The following is a 20,186-nucleotide window of genomic DNA, read 5'->3' as shown; positions in this document are numbered from 1 at the left end:
TTGGAATCAGGGTCTCAAAGAGACATCCACACTCTCATGTTCACTGCAGCATTATTTATAATAGCCAAGGTATGGAAACAACCCAAATGTCCATTGATGGATGGATAAAGAAGATACGGTGTACCTTTTTAGGTTGAATCCGATAATTCCATTTATGTTAACTGCTGCTTCAGGAGGAATAATGCCACCATTTTCAGGAGAATTGAATAAACCCATCGCAAGAGGGTTCTCTTACAAGTGAAAATAATTCCTACTTACCCCAGGCAAAATTGTCTTGGTCTCCACAGGACCACTGATGTTCACATAAAAGGTGGAGGCTCCAGGTTCTGTCCCACGACTCCATGGGATCTGTAGAATCCTGACTTTCATGCAGAGTAGTCAGTCATGGTATATGCACTGGTGTGTATTAAAACTGATGGTAATTGAACGTTAGGTGAATGAGAAGAATTTACCTTAAGATTTGTAAGCTAGTAACCAGTGCTAAGATTGGGAAACTGGTGGCCATCAGATAACCTCTTAAGTGTGAGGATAAAAAATTAAAATTTTCTTTGATCATAACTGAAGAAAGAAGATGTGGTGAATATATACAATATTATTCAGCCTTAAAAAAGAAGGGAATCCTACCATTTGTGACAAATGGATAAACCCGGAGGACATTATGCTAGGTGAAATGAGCCAGTTCCAGAAGGACAAATACTGTGTGATTCCACTTATATGAGTTATCTACATTAGTCAAAGTCATAGAAGCAGAGAGAAGCAGAGGTGAGTCATTGCTCAATAGGTATAAAGTTTCAGCTCTGCAAGATGAGTAAGTTCTAGAAATCTGTACAGCTTAGTGCCTATACTTTACTGTACCACTTGAACATTTGTTAAGAGGGTAGATCTCATGGTAAGCATTCTTACCACACCCACAGAAAGGAACACAAAGAAACTTTTGGAGGTGATGAATATATTTATTACCTTGATTATGATGATAGCATCACAGGTGTATGCACATGCCCAAACTTATCAAATTATATACATTAAGCATGCAGGTTTTTTAGCATATCAATTATATTTCAGTAAGTCAGTTAAAATAAAATAATTCTATGATGCTAAGTCCAAGGCCATGTAACTTGAGGATCAATGCAATAGTATGTGGCATGAGAGTAGGAGAGAGAGATTCTTTCACTTGGCAGTGGGCAGCACAGGTTGCTGGTTATCTTAGTAAGGGTCTTGGCTCAGTGACTGACATCAGTGGGTAGAGGTAGAGTCTTAAGCTGGAGCACTGTGGTGTCTTTTTAGGGTCTTCCCAACGCAGGGATACCCCTTTTCTCTGGGCCTGACTCTTGTGTTTTGCTGAATGTGGATGGGATGGAAATTTTGGGCCACTGAAGATAGGTTGGTAAAGAGTCTCACTCAGGTTTAATTCACTATCAAATTCAATGCTCAAGCAATACCCTGCTTGACAGTGGAGGGTCTTCAATTGCCTGAGTGGTCCCAGGCCCCAGAGCTGAGCAAGAGAAAGGGGCTGTCCTCATTGCCAAGTCTCTCCTGGCCAAGGCTGCCCTCCAGCAGCAAAGAGAGGGGCCTCCTCTGATCCCCCTCCCTCATTTTAAGTTTATTTATTTATTTTGAGAGAGAGAGAGAGCATGAGCAGGGGTGGGGCAGAGAGAGAGAGAGAGAATCCCAAGCAGGCTCTGCTTTTCCAGCACGGAGCCCGATGAGGGGCTTGAACTCACAGACTGTGAGATCATGACCTGACCCGAAACCAGTCAGATGCTTAACCAGCTGAGCCACCCAGGCACTCCTCTGATGCTTTTTATTATTTGCTTTGGTGTGGAATTTGCAGACTCAAGGTGAAATTCAATTAGACTGTTTTGCCTCATTTGGGACATGGGGACCTGTTTCTCTTTCATCTATTTTGGGAGACTAACATTTCAGAAGAGCAAACAGCATTCTTCTGACACCAGAAGATGTCTTTGTGTGGATTTAGTGGATGGCATCCCCTTTCCTTTTATGTAGACATGCAGATATCTTAAAAGAAGGGGGCTTACCTTGGACTTATTAGTTTCCCCTGTGCCCCTAGGGAGGAAGAATCCTGTTGAGGCTGATACCAGGTGTTCAGGCACCATTGGGTGATTTTCCCGAGGCTCTCCCATGGTAGGTGGCACCAGCAGCTTTGTTAGGTGTCAGCATCAGGGGCTTTAATGGGGGATCACAGTTGCAGAAGTATTTGCAACAGCATTAAGCAGGGCTGGTGGCTTTGGGAGCATCAAGGGACAAAGCCTTTGCCATGATTCACCAGGCCCTTGCTGGTGGATGCTGGCAGTGAGGTGGTAGGAGGCACAGTTATGTGAGTTGCCACTCAACAGAGGCCCAAGCACTGATAGAGGGTGACACAACAGGAGAAGAGGAAACTGGTGGACACTCTATGGTGGTCAGAGTGAAGAACTTGCTTGTGTGCCCTTGTGTGGTCACCCTGCCCTACTGGAACAGAGCGGAAACTTTGAACAGAGTTCCTAGGACTGATGTAACAAATTACCAAACAACTGGATGGCTTAAAGCAATAGAAATGTACTCCCTTACCATTCTGTGAGCCAGAAGTCTGAAATTCAAGTGTTGGCAGGGTTACGCTTCCTCCAAAGGCTCTAGGGACAATTTCTTCTTTGCTGCTTCCAGCTTCTGGTGGCTGTTGTCATACCTTGTAGCTGCCTTACTACAGTCTCTGCCTCTGCCTTCACATTGCCTTCTCTTCTTTATGTTTCAAATCTCCCTTTGCCTTTTTAAAAAAAATATCTATTTATTTTTGAGAGAGAGAGAGAGAGAGGGAGAACAAACATGAGGGGGGAGGGCCAGAGAGAGAGGGGAACAGAGGATCTGAAGCGGGCTCCATGCTGACAGCAGAGAGCCCGATGTGGTGTTGGAACTCACGAACCTTGAGATCATGACCTGAGCTGAAGTTGGATGCTTAACCAACTGAGCCACCCAGGTGGCCCCCGGTCTTTGCGTTTTTCTTATAAGGATACTTGTCATTGGATTTCAGGCCCAGCCACATAATTCAGGATTCTTAGTGTACTTATATCTGCAAAGACCCTTTTCTCAAATAAGACAACATTCACAAGTTTTAGGGAGTTAATGTGGATGTATCTTTTTGGAGACCCAATCCAACACACTGAAGAGGTTCAGGGTCAGAGGCCTAATAATGATCTGGCTGATGGAGTGTAGCTAGAGAGAGTAGAGTCATTGAGACTCCTTCTTTCACCTCATGCTGCTGCATATGGCCTCATGAATTATCCCCATGTTTAGCCATACATGCACTTTGATCCTGAATGCCAGAGCCCCTTCTTGGTCCTGCCCCTTGCACTCCTGCAATCATACACCATCTTCTAAAGCCTTCACATTTTGGTTAAAGAACAATTTGCTGATTTTCACAAAGCCTGAGGCCCCTTCTTTACCAGATGATTAACATATAATGTGTGTGTGTGTGTGTGTGTGTGTGTTCAAAGATTATCCTTTTGCAGCAAATGATTTAGGGGACCAGCACTTTACTCATGTCTATGGGCTCATTGGCATTCTTTTTTTTTTTTTAAATATTTATTGAGAGAGAGAGAGAGAGAGAGAGAGAGAGAGAGAGAGAGAGGATCCCAAGCAGGCTCCATGCCCAGCATAGAGCCTGATGTGAGGCTCGATCTCATGACCTGAGCTGAAATCAAGAGTCATACATTTAACTAAGTTACCCACGTGACCCTGGGCTCATTGGCATTCTTTGCCCAGGCATAATCTGGCAACATTTGCATTTTTGGGTCTAGACTAGTGATCTGGTGATAGAAGGAAAAGAGGACAGCTTTGGAGTCAGACCTGAGTTGAATGCTGGCCTGGCCACTTGGCTCTGCTCTGGGACTCTTGGGCATGTCACTGAGTCTCCATCACTTGTCTAGAGAAAGGGGTTTATAATTCCTATTTTTAGGATTGTGGTGGGGATTAAAGGAAAAACTACACTTGTGGCGCCTGGCACAAGGGAGGTGCTTAATAGGTTAGTACCTTTTATCCTTTATTTCCTCTCATTTGGGTGTCTTGAGAAATCACCTTCCTGTCCCCCAAAGACATAACTCACTTCTAGTACTTCAGCTCTAAAGACAAACACACAACTCGTTCAGCAGCGACCAATTTTGTGCCATGGCAACCTGCTGTTTTTAATTATCCATCTATAGTCTGTAACAGCTGTGGGGCACTTGGCCTGGCCAAATGTAATTGAGTCTTGTGACGTGCTCCAGATGTGGAGGTGTTCTGCCAGGTGTTTATTTTGAGTATATAATGTGGCATTTTAGCACACACAGTCTTTCTTTCCCCCACCCCCTTGTTCCACCCCAAGTGTTCTTTCAGGAAAGGTCCAGGCTCTGGCCCCGAGCTCTAGGCCTGGGCCTTTGAACCAGTGTTGTGAGTTTGGATCTTTTTAACTGGTCTTCCTACCTCTTCTGGAAGTGGGGGCAGGGGAGTTCCTGAGCTCCCCGGAGACTTGCTCTGTTAATTAGGAAAGTCACTGCTACTGCTTTGAGAAGGAGCCACACAGGGCCTTGGGCCTTGCCACCTTCCTTGGTGGTCTGGGTCAAGTCTCCTGGGCTTTCACTTGGCTGAGCCAGGCCTTGCTTAGCAGCTTCCTTTTTTGAGTAGAGGCTTATCTTCCTACATGGGAGGCAGCACTCCCCTTTTGGAATGTGGCTTAAACAATTAAAAATATATGTTATTTAGAATCGAGGAGGCCAGTCTTGAACTTAGTATACTGAGTGGCTCCAGCAGTGCTGGACTGAGAGTGTGTGTTTTCTCACGCTGCAGCTGCCCTGGAGCCCTGCCTGGACCTGGGGTCTGGCTGTCACAGAGCAGAAATGGGGCAGCTGTTGTTAAAGTGCTGCTTTTGGAAGTGGAAATGTGTTTTTGGATTTTTTCCCCCTTTTTCATAATCTTTGTAACTTTGGGAGCAGTCCTTTGTGTTGCTGAAGGTTTTCCCCCGCTTTTGCATTTGACCAAAACCTTTGGGGTAATTTGTTGGCAGTATTGAACAAATCTGGGTGATGGTGGCTGGTACGAAACTGGGTTTAGGTTGTCATTTAATTCAGTTTCACTGTTAATCCAATCTAATCCACTTCATTTATACATTCAACAATTATTTTTTAAGCACCTACCATATGTCAGGCACTCTTCTAAACACTGAGTAAACAACTGTAAGCAAAACAAAGCCCCTGCCCTCAGGGAGCTTATAATCTAGTACAGAACAAAAATAATAAATAAAAGATATATGTTATTATGTTAGGTATGTTAAGTGTTCAATAAAAATAAAGCAGGAGGAGAGGATAGAGAAGGAGGATTTGTCCTTTTAGAAACCCCCTAAAACAATAGATTGAACAAGGTAGAAGTATACAATTTTTTTTTCTCGTGCAAAATCAAAGAGTCCAGCTCTTTATCCCCTTGTTCCACCATCCTCAATATATAGCTTGCACATCGTGGCTTTACATGGCCGCTTCAGCTCCAGCCGTCACATCTGGAGGGAAGGGAAAGAGAAGGACATGGCCCTGTCTTGAAGGTATTTCCTGGAAGTTGTGCACATTATCTCTATTTTCGTTATTTTGGTCAGATATTAGTCACATGGCCACACGTAGCTGCAAGAAAGGCCGAGCAGATGTTTTCTTTATTCCAGACTTCATTCCATGCCTGGATAATACTCAGAGGTCTTTTTCATAGAAAAAATAGAGAGTGGATAATGGGGGATAACCATAGGTTGTGAGCGAAGACCTCTCTGAGGGGCCATCATCTGAATAGAGACCAGGACGACATGCTTTTCATCTAATCCATTTAATTAATCAACTTACCTGAGTGCCTCCTCTGTGCTTGGTATTAGAGATGTAAAGATGAATAATAATGCAAGGTCTTGTCCTCAAAGGCTTGCAATCCAGAGCAGAGGTGGCAAACTGGCAACACAAGGGCAGTATCTAGCCAGCATGTGTGTAATTTGTTTGGCTGACACATGTTTTAACAATTAGGAAATTTCAGATTAGAAATTACACTAACAATTAGAAAAAGTCAGATTTCTAGGTTCTCATAGAACTTGAGAAGATCTGGTAATATAAAATCTGCCTTCCCACACGGCTGAAGTTGAGTAGCAGCTGACCTTTATAAGTTGGTCATGAGCTCTGCAGTTTGCTCCAGTCTCCACCATTCCCAACTGTAACACACTGGTTTGTTTTACTCTTTTCTCTTTACCAGCCTGGTCCTTTAGGCAGTTGAATTTGCAGTTCAAGAGGTAAACGGAAATGATTAAAATAAAACCAGCTTCATGATTTTGCTTCTTTCGCCATTGAGGATCCACATCTACTTGTCTCTTCCTTGAGTGGCCAAGAGAATTACAGGAGTTCTAGTAAAATTTACTCTCAATTTCTGTTTTTCTTGATCACATGATATAGTGGGAAAAACACCACACTTTGAGTCAGAAGACCTGAGTTCAAATTCTGTCCTTTATAGCTGGCTGGATTAGTAATCTTAGAAAACTTCCCTCCCCTCTTTGGGCCTTAGTTTCCCTAACTGCAAAAGAAGAGTGAGGGTAATCATTCCTGGTCTCCTGGTCTTCCGGGATTTGAGGAAGGGCAAACAAGATAATATAGGTGGAAAAGATTTGTAAGGTGAAGGTGCATCATTGTGGCAAGGAGCAAAAAGCTATTCAGACTCTAAGCCCTGAATGAGTCCTGAAGCATGACACAGGAATGGAGCATAGCCTTGCCTGTGAAAATTGGAGCTGGGAACTGGGAAGCTATTAAAAATTGAGGTGGCTTATGCTCTGTTGGTAGGAGTGGAAATTGGTGAAGTCCCTGTGGTATGGAGGCTCCCCCCAAAATGAAAACTAGAACTACCATATGATCCAGCAATTCTACTTCTGGGTATTTATCTGAGGAAAACAAAAACATTAATTGAAAAGGTATATGTGCTCCTATGTTCATTGCAGTATTATTTATGATAGCCAAGATATGGAAGCAATCTAAGTGTCCATGAATAGAATAGATTTAAAAAAAGTTGTACACACACACATACATACAGACACACACACATACACACAATGGAATATTTCTCAGCCATAAAGAAGAATGAAATCTTGTCATTTGTGACAATGTGGATGGACCTAGAGTTATTAGGCTGAGTGAAATAATGCAAAGAAAGACAGATACTATGTGATTTCACTTATAATGGGTATCTAAAAAACAGAACAAATGAATAAACAAAATGAAACAGAAACAGGCGCATAAATACAGAGAACAAACTGGTGATTGCCAGCAGTGGTGGAGGTGGGGGATGGAGTGACAAGTAGACTAGATGACAGGGGTTAAGAGGTACAAACTTCCACTTATAAAATAAGTCACAGGGATATTATGTAAGGTGATATTATGTAGGGGTAGGGTGTATAGTCAATAATATTGTAATAATTTTGAATAGGGACAGGTGGTAACTGGACTTCTCAAGGTGATCATTTCATAATATATAAAAACATAAAATCACTATGTTGTACACCTGAAATTAATACAATGTATGTCAATTATAAGTCAATGAAAGAAGAAGGAATTGAAGTGGCTACTTTCTTTTTCTGGGGCCACATGAGTTATTTTCCTTTTTTTTTTTTCTACCTAAGCCTATCTCCCTCTTCTTTGTAGACTGTTTCTTTTTTCTTCTTCTTATGTACTAGGCAAGAAGTGTAGTTCCAGCTCTAAAGCTACATAACCTTTTAATTTAACTGCTCCTGATCAATTAATGCCAGTCTCTGCATCTTTAATTACAAGTTCTCAAGAGAAAGATTCTTTTTTTAAATTTTTAAATGTTTGTTTATTCTTGAGAGAGAGACAGAGTGCAAGTGGGGGAGGGGTAGAGAGCGAGGGAGACACAGAATCTGAAGCAGGCTCTAGGCTCTGAGCTCTCAGCACAGACCCCAGTGCAGGGATTGAACTTATGAACTGTGAGATCATGACCTGAGCTGAAGTCAGATGCTTAACTGACTGTGTCACCCAGGCGCCCCTCAAGAGAAAGATTCTTAACTAATACATTGGCTTCCCCAGGGTCAAGGGACAAGCTTGAGACCATGGACGCAGGAAGCAGGAATCACACAGTTCAAATATGGCAGCTTAGGCCCAGTCCTTCAGCAGGTACTGAGCATAGCCAGTCCTGGAGCAAGGGATGTTTCTGGACAAGGATGTTAAGCATGTCTTCTGCAACATAAAATACTTAACATTACACCTACAATGATTCTGTCTTGAATGGCTCTGTTGACAGTTCTTCTGGCAAGTGGGGTGGAAGGCTCTTTCTAAAGAGACAAGCCATCTGAGACAACTCTGTAATGAAAACATGATCATTTCCAGGTTATGGACATGTGTACCAAAGTTCTTTGAAAAATTATGCCACCTTGGTCCTCTGTGAAACATATTTAATCTATAGCTGCTGCTAACTTCTGGGCTCCAAAAGAGGGAATGGTGCTCAAAGAGCCTGAGGAAATGAAATGAGGGTTTCCATGGCTACCGGCTTGAGTGTGCATAAGACAAAAGTGTTTGAACTGCAAATCATCAATTCGTCCAAAATATTTTCCCTCTTCTATTTCACTTGTTTACTTGGTAAGCAGAGAAACAGAGCAGAGAATGTTCTGGTACAAATACATAGCCTGAGGGAAATCAGAACCTTTCCAGCTGCCAGGAACATCCCAAACAGAGCTTTGAGTGTTCAACAAATTTTGGGGACACTCAGAACCAGCTTGGGTAAATGTAGAGACCAGGAGTTTGGGTCTCATTCCTGTCAGTCTCTAGCTGGGTGATGTTGGGTGAAAACTTTACCTTTCTGAGTTTAGATGTTCCTCTTTAAAAGATGTATATTCTGGTTGAATGTGGACCCTTAATTGAGGTTAGTGCTAGCTCAACCTAGCTCAGATGAGATTACACTCACCTGCATGTGAAAAAAAAAAAACAAAAACAAAAAACAAACACAAACCCTCAAGTCAAGAATGGCTTCAACACTTAAAGTTTTATCTCTTGAGTAAGAGGCAATGATGATGTGGTGAAGTCATCAGGGACTCAGGCTTCTCCTTCCTGTTTTCTGATCCACCATCTCTAGGGTGTGGCCCTCATCCTCACCAGCCAAGGTGACTGGCAGAATCTAGCTATTATATCTATGTTCCAGGCAAGAGGATGGAGGGTGGTGCATTTCTGTAATTCCCTTCCCTTTAGTATGGGCTGGATCTACTGAATAGAATACTGCAAAAGTGATATGAGGTCATTCCTCAGATTAGGTTATAAACAGACTTGGGGTGCCTGAATGGCTCAGTCTGTTGAGCATCTGACTCTTGATTTCAGCTCAGAACGTGATCCCAGAGTCATAGGATCGAGCTCCACATTGGGCTCTGAGCTGACTGAGGAGCCTGCTTAAGAGTCTCTCTCTTTCCCTCTGTCACCTGCTCGTCTCTCACTTCACTCTCTTTCTCTAAAACAAAAATAAAAAACAAAAAAACAAAACAAAAAAAACCCAACCCAAACCCAAAAAGACCGTATCCACTCTTCTCTCCCTCCCACCCCCCTCCCTTTTCTCCTTTTTCCCTCTCCTGTCCCGCACCCCGCTGCCAGCTTCCCTGGTGCTGGGGGAAGTGAGCTGCCATGTTATGAGGCAGCCCAATGGAGAGGCCCATTTGGCAAAGAACCGAAGCATGCCAACAGCCATGTGGGTGAACTTAAAAGCAGATTCTCTAGTCCCAGTTACACTCTGAGACAACTGCAGCCCTGGCTGACAGCTTAGCAGCAACTTCATGAGCAACCTTGAACTCCAAGTGTCCTGCTAAAGCTGTGCTCAAGATTCCTGACCCACAGAAACTTTGAGATATGAAATGCTTGTCATTTTTAGCTGCTAAATTTTTGGGTAACTTATTGTGCTGTAATAGAAAATGAATTCACCCTGCAACTGCTTTAGTTCAGTGAACTTTGGATAAATATAGAGACCACCAGAGACAGCCTAAAGGGAAACTGGACTCAGAGCCTCCTGGTTCTCCCAGGTGGTACATGAACAAGCATTTGGGCTGAGGCTTTGCTCAATTTCCTATCATTTGGATATTTTCCTAAAATTTGTTTAGAGGAAAAGAATGAAACCACTGTGAGCACTCCATCCATAGAGCAGAACTGACTTAGCACCCATTCTCAGAGCCTGTTCTTCGCATGCTGTGGTTTGACCCTGTGCTCTGGGGCATGGGGCATAGATCTGGCACAGACGGGGCAGATGGATGGCGCCGACTGTGCTTGCCCTTGCTGGCTCCAGTGTTGTCAGAAGCAGGCTCTCTGGATCCAGGGTCTGCATGGCTAGAGTCAACCCTACACAGACACCAGCGCACGCAGTGCCATTATGGAAATCACACAAGGGCCCCCTTCCCTGGATGTTGTAGCTGTGCCAGGGGGCTCGCCTGGAGCAGGTGATTGAAGCTCTCATGTGTTCCCCTGGCCTCTGGATTGGAGCAGGCTGGCTTGCAGCTCTCATGTGTTCCCCTGGCCTCTGTGCAGGACCAAGGGCCCTATGGGTGATGATGCTGCCTCTGAGGACCAGTTGCATAAGCCATCAAGAGGATGATAAGTAAACCACCTGGTTCTTCTCACAGGGCTGATCTAAGCTCAGAAGAATGGCCTCCTGAAAATAAAATTCTCTTGATTTTTCACCAGGTATAACTTGAGTGAAAAGAATAGATCACAAGACAGCATGAAGAGTATGATCCCATTTATTAATAATTATATGCACACATATAAACACAAACAGATTTCTTGTATTAGCATTAAGGTGCTAATCTCTGGATAATGGAATGGATAATGTTTATTTTCCTCATGTTTTTCTTTCTGTAGTATTTTATTATTTTTTAACATAAGAATGTCTTTTAAGTAGAAAATAACAATAAATCCTCTTTTCACTTTGTAAAAACACCCTTTTCTCTTTCATTTGCATAGTGCTTTGCAGTTAAGAAAATTATCTTCAATTCACAGATTTAGTAACTGAAACTCAGAGAGGAGAAGTTGATTGGCTTACTCATGGAGACCATCCTCCACTCACCTTTTCTCTCTGTCTCCCTGCCCATCCCCCAGGGGTCACCCATCTAGAATTTCATCTGATATCATCAAGCTTATATAACTTGGATTAGTCCTTTCCCCTTTCAGTTTTCTCATGAGGCTAGTAATAAATAGCACCTACCTCAGAGGGACATTGTGAGATTAAATGTGCTAATGTGTGTGAAGCACTTAGCATAGCCCCTAGCATTAATATCTGTTAGTGTTGGTTATTCTTGTGTGACTTTAGAAAAGTCATTTCCCCTGTCTGGGTCTATTTCTTCAAATTCAAAATGCATGGATTGGACTTGATAACTATTGAAAATTCTGCATTTCAATTCTCTGGTTCCAAAATTTCGTTGCTAACATATGAAACAAAGTTGATTTCAAGAAGATGGATTGCAGGAAGAAGTTGTTATTCATTACTCTGTTGAATTAGCTCAAAAATGATTTGAATTTATGAACACCTAAAAAGAATCTGGGGGAAGGGTGTTCCTGGCAGAGGAATAGCATGTGTATACACCCTGGCAAGGGCTAGGCAACCTGGTGGGAATGATAGGAGAAGCCTGGTGCCAGGGGTGTGGGCTGACAGCTCTTTCCAGAACCAGGTTCATAGCTACAGTCAAGGGAGTGGTGTCCTGCTTCCCAGTGAGCCCTCCACAGCAGGTTGCCAGACAGCTGAGGTGTTTTTAAAGGTGTAGCATATTCTCTTAGCACCAGCTTTACATATCTGCTTTTGCTCATTTGTGTTGGACTCAAGAACATGAGAAGAGTGTTCAGTTCATGCCACATCGTAAATCAGAGGCCTGGATATGGCTTTTCTGTCTTCAACAAGCCCACTAGGACATCTGTGGGGATTCCCTGCCCTGATGGAGCAGATGGTGGGAGCAGATATGGTGAGCTAGGAAGCTGCTGGGACAGAGACATTCTGGAAGTCCCTCTTCAAAGCTGATTCGGGATGTGCAGCTGCATAGCTGGGAGCTTGGGAGCATGTGGGTCATGGGGAAGTTGAACAAGGTGCCAACCATTGACATGATCTGGCTGGGGAACAGTGTCCTGGCCTTTGTTAAGTAGCTGAAGATGACACGCCCCTTACCATGGTGTCATTGTGCTCATCTCGTGTAAGGGGATTGGTCAGTAACATTGTTGGCAAGCGAAAAGAGTCATTTTTACTCAGCTTTTTGAGGATGGGAATGGAGTTAGAAGACAAACAAAAAAACCCCAAACAGGATGGAGGATGCTGGCCTCTGTCCCATCCATTTTTCTTTCCTATTTTTCACCTCTCTGATAAAACACTGATGAACTACTTTCTGTTTGGACGGTGTTGGAACACTGCCAACCAACTTTCAGTGCATACTCCGCTCATCCAAGTCTTCAGGGCACTCTGCGAACATAGTGACCTGGTCGTATTGTTCCCCTTTCATGGCTCCCCACTGGGTGGAGCAAAAATGCCCTAGCATGGTGTGCAAGGCTCTTTGTGATCTCATGTCAACCCTCCATTCCAGCCTCTTCGTGAAGCAATCCCGTTCCCTCCATCTGAAACCATAGACTGTTAGAACTAGAATGGGTTTGGAAATCACGTAGTTTTTTTTTTTTCTTAAGAAACATGAAAGATTTTTCTTAACAGAATCTTATCTGGATCATCAAAAGGGCAGAGATTGTCTAGCTGAAGGCATTATAATGGTAGTGGTGGGAACTCGAGGCTCAGTCTTACTTGCACTCCTTATCTTTCCTCCCAAACCTGCAACGGCTTCTGAATTTATAGAGGGACTGTAGGGCCAGGTGGCGAAACTTGAAAATCATTGATCTGATTCAGTTCTCCCCAGTTACATAGAGGGTGGGTTACTTGCCCAGGGTTTCTGAGCTGGTATATTGAAGAGTCTGTTCTCCAAGATCCAGGGCAGTGGCCTGGCCTATGTGTCTTCCCATTCTCACCTGCACTGTTCCTGCTCTGATGTAGACTGTAAGCTCCTTTGAGATGTTATACAATTGCATTTGCAGGCAAAGTTCTTTCCACAAGGTGCAACTAAAAGTAAGGTGCTAAGTATCTTTGGCCATGTATTCCTTTCCCAATTATTGGGTCTTTAGGATCTTGAGGGTGTGGCCACACCATATTGCTTTGCAAAGTCATCCAGACTCACAAAGTCCCAACAAGGAGCCTCTTTTTTTGAAGGTTTACTGATGAGCCCTTTGAAACATCCTTCGGCTCTTAGGGAATATTTTCCTCCCAAATAAACTTCTTGGCACTGGATCAGATTACCTTAAAAATTTCATCTTTGCTGATTATTTAGTTTCACATCATTCTGAGGAATCCTGTTCTAGCATCCAGGAATTCATAAAGCTGGAGAATGTGCTTCTTTTTCCTCATCTCACATGATGTCCTTCTACTCTTTGGCCTATCCAGTTTCTGGTAAAATTTGGTCAGAACTGACTTTATCTGTTCCATTTACCATGCTGGATGGGAAGACTCATATCCTGGGTAGTAATTGCAAGCATTTGAATTCATGACCAGCTGATTATTTTTGGTGTAATAAATAGGACGGGGAGGCTGAAGTTGACTGGGAGTAAATTTAATGTTCAACTTGAAACTCTGAAAATGGCCTTCCTGACTCGATGATGGTGATGATGTAGTGATGATGGGGATAATAGCATCTGATGTTAATTTTGCATTGACTTTGTGCCACGCTCCATGCTGAGTAGTTTACATATGTGATCTTTTTTCTTTTAAATCCCCATGAAAATCTCATGGGGCAGATTCATTTTAAAGGTGAAAAAAAAAAAAAAAAAAAAAAAGGAAGGTCAGAGGGGCTAGGTCATTGCTTGTGGTTATATACCAGAAAACGGTGCAGCCACCAAGGAAAGGCACTTATTACAACTCTGTGTATGATACCACTTCCATGTTAAAGTCAAGAGAATAGCACACACAATGAAAGAGCATGACAGCTGAAGGTTAAGTTGCTTCAGAGCCTGTTAAAGAATGTGGTTTTCTGAGAACCCTACTTCACCTCCATTCTTTGGGAATGGCCTCTGGGGACAGACTGGACAGCCATATTAGTACAAGATAACCCTTACCCCTGGCCAGAGCTGATTGGTCCAGGGATAGATACCTGACTATCAGGCAGTCAATTCATCGCCTAATCAGCAACTTATCAGACTCTCCATGCAAATATAAATGAGACATGGGAACTAGAGTAAGTTGGTATTGGGCCTTTGGCCCAAATGATGAGTCAGAGTGGAAAAGAAAACTGAAGTTGGCTTCCCTATGTGCTTATTTTCACTTATCCAGAGTGTTCTCTTGTTATGAGAGCTGTATGGTAGATGCAAAGTGGAACAGGCTTTGAAACAGAGAAGAGAGATTGGTGAACTTGTACCCCATCCAAGGGTCGCAGTGGTTTTGCGGGGCGGCCTCAGAGAGACTAAGAAATCCAAAGCCAGGGAAGCTGTGTATTGGCTTCCCAACCAGTGGGTGGCAGCAGTGGGCCTTAAGAGGTTCCCAGCCAGGGGAGAGGGAAGCTAGGAAAGGAGAGGGAAGGTTGTGTTTCACATTTGCATCAGGCATTTAGAAAGGAACAATCTGCTTCAAAGAGATAAGCCTGGATTATGTATTGCCCTGATCACATAAAAAAAACTTATTAAATCCACTCTAAATGCGAGTATTTCATAGTAATCATTACATTTCTGTCCTTTTTACCCATAGGGGTAGGGATATGCATGTTTGGGTTTATAAGCAAATGTATCATGTTTCTTAGGAGTTCAGGAAGGTATCTCTCTCTGAAAACTGGGGTGGAAAAGAAAAAAAAGGACACAAGGATAAAACAATGATTTCAAGCTGAGCTGAGATTCCCTCCATGGGTTGGTGGTTTTGCTTTGTTTTGTTTTTGGCATGAGATGCACATAAACCCTGAGAAATGTACTTTGTCCAGTTAGAAGTTATTTTTCTCCGTCATTGATGATGTTGGATACTAGCAACTCTGTTTATAATGCACTGTGGGATTAGTTACTCTCTCTCTGTAACACAATCATCATTAAACAAGGGCTTCAGGAAAGCTGGAATCCTTGTTTTGATTGTGGTTACCGTGGCGACCAGTGGCCCATTGGTCCTGAGTCTCTCCTGTGACGCTCACAGTGTTTCCTTGTTCTTTTGTTACATCGTTACATGCAAGTAGCAAGTTACGTTTCCAGTAACTCACGTCAGAGTTTTAACATGCCCAGGCATAAGCAGGGAAAGGCTATGAGGGAGAGGAGAGCCTCCTCAAGGAGAGGGAAAGGGGTGAGGTTGGATGGCTGCTGTCATCAGGCCTAGAAAGTCCTGTGAGGCCAAATAGACCCTGTCCCTGCCTTGCCTCTGCTTTGTTACCTTCTCCCACGCTATACTCATTGACTTTCCTTCTTTCAACTGGCCTCTGCCCAGGCCTTAGATCCCTTTGGACCCGAGTAAACACCCTCAGCCCCTTGGATATTCTTTTTGTGTTGTATATTCTGGATCAAATGAGCTGTCTGGTCATATAAGCCTGTTGCAAGGTCTAGAGCCTTGATCTGGCCTGGGACCCAGTTGCCTCCTGGGGACAGGGATGTGATGACCTCTCATTGCCACTTCTGCCATATAGTATCAACCACTAAAGCCTGGGCTTTCAAGTGTCCCCTGACCCTTGTCACACTCTGCCTCTTCCTAACCATACCATATGTATGTTCCTCTAGGACTCCCACCGTTTACTGAGCCTTACTCCTTTGGACCCTATGCTTATGCCTTACCTACCTGCTAGAATGCCCATTGTCGTATTAGCTTTACCCTCCAGAATTTTCCCTTGTCTTTATAGACTTGGCTGGAACCCAGCTCTGGCTTTTCTCTGCCACTGGTCTTTCATCCAGCTTCACATACAACTTGTTCATCTTTTCTGAAATATGACAATAGGCGAGTGGAACAACTTTTATGTAACTTTCTGGCCTGGGGGGTAGCTGTGAAAATTTGTTTCATTGGAACTTTTTGCTGGATTTTAAAAGACGTACAAATAATGCAGGCCCAGCCACGAGTGAGAGCCACAGAGAGGCACATCCCTGTTCCTCTTCTGTCTTAGGGTCCTGTGATCCTTTCTCTGATTTTGGAGAATCAAGCCTTTGCTCAGAAAGCATTACTGCTTCCTTTTGGTTTGCAAAATGAAGTTCAACACCTACACAGATGTATCCTCAGCTTGCCTCTGCAGCCTGTGGAACTGGTTTATAGGATGACTGAATGCAGTAGGGTACTATCAGGTTTTATTTATCTCTCTCACCAGTGCCTCTGAAGGTGCTCCATCACACCCCTTCTCCGACCCCGTGTACCAACTCGGAACAGATCCTGTCACTTGCTTGTCACTTCTATCAGTGAAAGAGATCTAATTTTCAATTAACAGCCCATTCCAAACCTAAATCTTAATCCACATTCAGTTCAAAACTCTGTTCCCACCGTCACCAGCTCAGGCTTGGCCTGTGGCTTGGGGACCCACTTTGTGGCGTTCTGGCCACATGACCATAGATTCAGGAACTCACCAGCCAAGTTTCCTTTCAGAGCCTGTTCTTAGCTGTCTCTGCCCGGACTGATCCTCAGAGCTCGTCGTGTGGGTGGCTGTGTCTCAGGCTTTGGCTCTCAGCTTCAGTGTCCCACCTTAAAAGGACTGATCCTGTCTGAGCTGTGCCCTTGCTCCACTTCCTAGCACGTAATTCCTCTCAGCTTTTTCACTATTTTAATTGGTTCGTTAATTTTTTTTTTTTTTTTGGTTAGCTGAACTATATCTGCTTTTTCCCATAGTAATATTAACTCCAAGATGGCAGAAACTGTGTTTGTCTCGCTTAGAGTTACATCCCCACGGCTTAATTCCATGTCTGTCACACTGAAGGCACTCAAAAATTTTTGTTTAATCAATATGAATTCCTATTTGAAATTCACCAAATGGCCAAATAATAGATTGAAAGATAGGAAATTGCTGACACTTGATTTTTGGGGGGGGTGGAATGGGGGCTGGAAAATGGCAATTTCATATGCTTTATCCTAATATTTGAAGCATTCCTATTAACATTAACAGCAAGGTATTAAGATGGTTGCTGTCACTAATATATTACATTTTCCTGAAAATTCAATTCTGTTCAACATAATAAAATGGGAAAAAACCAGACATAATATTGGAAATACTAGTTGCAAAGGATCAGATTACCTACCTGCAGAGTCAATAACAATCACCTGAAAAATTAAGAGTCTTAGAAAAATCAAGAGTCCTAATGAGTTTAGTTAAGTTGGACATACAAAATACAGCCAACTAGAAAATAATTATGAATAAGATGATAGAAAATATCTTATAATAACAACAATAAGACTATAATAATACTATAAGACTACCCCTTACCCCCAAGCCCTGGAAATTAAGAAATACATGTATATGTATATGTATATGTATATGTATATGTATATGTATATCATATGAAGAAAACTATAAAACTTCACAGGGAATTCCTAAAGACAACTAGATAAATGGGTTGATGAAGATGTTTCAGGGTGGAAAGACTCAATATTATAAAAATTCCATTTCTCTCCATAATTAATGTCAACATTTATTTCTATTACAACCAAACCACAGTTTGGGGGGAGGGCAGCCTGACAAAAACAAAGGCAAAGATCATCTGAGAGAAAAAAATTCCAATCAGCCAAGAGTCTTCTCAGAGGCATTGTGAACCTCGGGCCGTGTGGCCGTGAGTGTGCGCTTTGCCCAGGCCCGCCTCCAAGCCGCCAACCTGAGCTACGACCATGTCATCACCGTCTTCTCATCCCACTGTCACCTCTTCCAAGTGGAGTATGCACAGGAGGCCATGAAGAGGGGCTCGACTGCGGTTGGCCTGTGAGGAAAGGACGTTGTTGTTCTGGGCATGGAGAAGAAATCAGTGGCCAAAGTGTAGGATGAGAGAACCATGTGCAAGATCTGTGCGTTGGATGACAGCGTCTGCGTGGTACTTGCAGGGTTCACTGCCGATCTGAGGATGGTCATCAACAGGGCCGGGGTGGAATGCCAGAGTCACCGGCTGACTGACCATGGAGGACCCAGTCACCGTGGAGTACAATGACCTGCTACATGGCCAGCCTGAAGCAACACTGCACACAGAGCAATGGGCACAGGCCTTTTGGCATCTCTGCTCTTATTGTGGGTTTCAACTTTGGTGGCATCTTCAGGCTGTATCAGACTGACCCGCAGGGACATACCATGCCTGGAAAGCCAATGCCATAGGTTGGGGTTCCAAGTCCATATGTGAGTTTCTTTTTCTTTTTTAAATGTTTATTTATTTATTTTGAGAGAGAAAGAGAGAAAGAGAGAAAGAGAATGAATCCCAAGTAGGATCTGTACTGACAGCAGAGAGCCTGAAGGGGGTGGGGGGGGGCTTGAACCTAGGAACTGTGAGATAAGGACCTGACTGGAAATCAAGAGTCCAATAGTTAACCGACTGAGCCACCCAGGTGCCCCCTGCGTGAGTTTCTAGAGACCAATTACACTGATGAAGCCATAGAGAGGGATGACCTGATCATTATATTGGTTATCAGGGCTTTCCTGAAAGTGGTTCAGTCTGGTGACAAAAACATTGAACTGGTTGTCATGAGATGAGATCAACCCTCAAGATTTTAAATCCTGAAGAAATTGAGAAGTATGAAATTGAAAAAGAGAAAAAAAAAACAAAAAGAAGAAATAAAAAGAAAGCATGATGGGGTGCCTGGGTGGCTCAGTTGGTTGAGTGTCCAACTTTGGCTCAGGTCATGATCTTGCTGTTTGTGGGTTCCAGTCCCGTGTCAGGCTCTATGCTGACAGCTCAGAACCTGGAGCCTTCTTGGGATTCTGTGTTTCTCTCTCTCTCTCTCTCTCTCTCTCTCTCTCTCTCTGTGTGTGGCTCCCCCACTTGTGCTCTCTCTCTTTCTCTCAAAAATAAATGTTAAAAAAAATTAAAAAAAAAGAGAGAAAGCATCATGATGTTGACAATCTTGTAGTGATTTTTAAATTCAGATCATGGATGATGATTCTCAAAATGATATGTAGGTATTTCTATTCCATTCATCTAATGTCTCAGTGTCCTACAGTAAGCTTCTATATTTGTTAACCTTTTTTTTTTTTTTTTTTTTTTTAAAGAGTCTTCTCAAAAAGAAGAGATATGTGTAGGGAATTTCCATGCCTTGTAGCAAACAAACTATCATGCTACAACAATGAAAATAGTGACAGTGGCCCATGAATAGGCTGACAGATGAAAGAAATGGAATGGGAGCTCAAGAGGCTAAATTCACTGGGGCGCCTGGGTGGCTCAGTCAGTTAAGTGTCTGACTTTGGCTCAGGTTGTGATCTCGTGCTCTGTGAGTTTGGGCCCCGAGTCAGGCTCTGTGCTGACAGATTGGAGCCTGGATGGAGCCTGCTTTGGATTCTGTGTCTCCCTCTCTCTCTGCCCCTCCCCTGCTCAGGCTCTGTCTCTCTCTTTTTCTCTCTCAAAAATAAATAAAAAGATTTAAAAAACTAAAAAAAAAAAAAAAAAAAGAGGCTAAACACTTTACATAGTAATTTAGTGTATATATTGGTGACCATGAATTCCAGAGGAGAAAGGGAATGTACCCTAAAAGGTGTTTTGGGATAACTAGCTACCGTTTAGGAAATAAATAAATAAATAAATTCCTGTCTTACACTTAGCACCAAAATAAATTTCAGATGGACTTAAATATTTCTATGTTATTAAACCATGAATATTTTAGAAGAAAATATAAGAGTTATTCAGTCTTAGGAAAGGGCTTTCTAAACAAATAAACTAAATATACAACTCTGACGAAAACAGATTGATAACTTTATAATATATGAACAAAAGTATGAACTTCTGTATATCAAAAATATCACAAAGTTGAAAAGGAGCTATCAAAGTGGGAAAATGTTTTCAACATGTGTGATAGCAAAAATAGTTGAAATTCTTAATATATAAAGGACTTTTACAAATCAAAAGAAAAAGTCAAATATCACAATTGAATGGATACAGGACATAAATAGGCAAGTGATGAACTGAGAAAGATAGATGATGAGCCTGTATATAAATGTCAAATTAACCAATAAAGGAGTTGCTTCAACTCAG

The 20,186-nt window shown here is 42.8% G+C and overlaps 1 pseudogene; it reads left to right on the top strand.

Moving 5' to 3' along the window:
- Window positions 1-11,941: 11,941 nt before the first annotated feature.
- On the top strand, window positions 11,942-18,792 carry LOC132663345 (proteasome subunit alpha type-7-like; annotated as a pseudogene).
- The last annotated feature ends 1,394 nt before the right edge of the window (window positions 18,793-20,186 follow it).

The sequence above is a fragment of the Panthera onca genome, chromosome D4 (genome assembly GCF_046562875.1).
Source record: "Panthera onca isolate mPanOnc1 chromosome D4, mPanOnc1 haplotype 2, whole genome shotgun sequence".
NCBI lineage: Eukaryota > Metazoa > Chordata > Mammalia > Carnivora > Felidae > Panthera > Panthera onca.
Note: the sequence above shows the minus strand (reverse complement) of the source record. Positions and strands in the feature narration are given on the sequence as shown.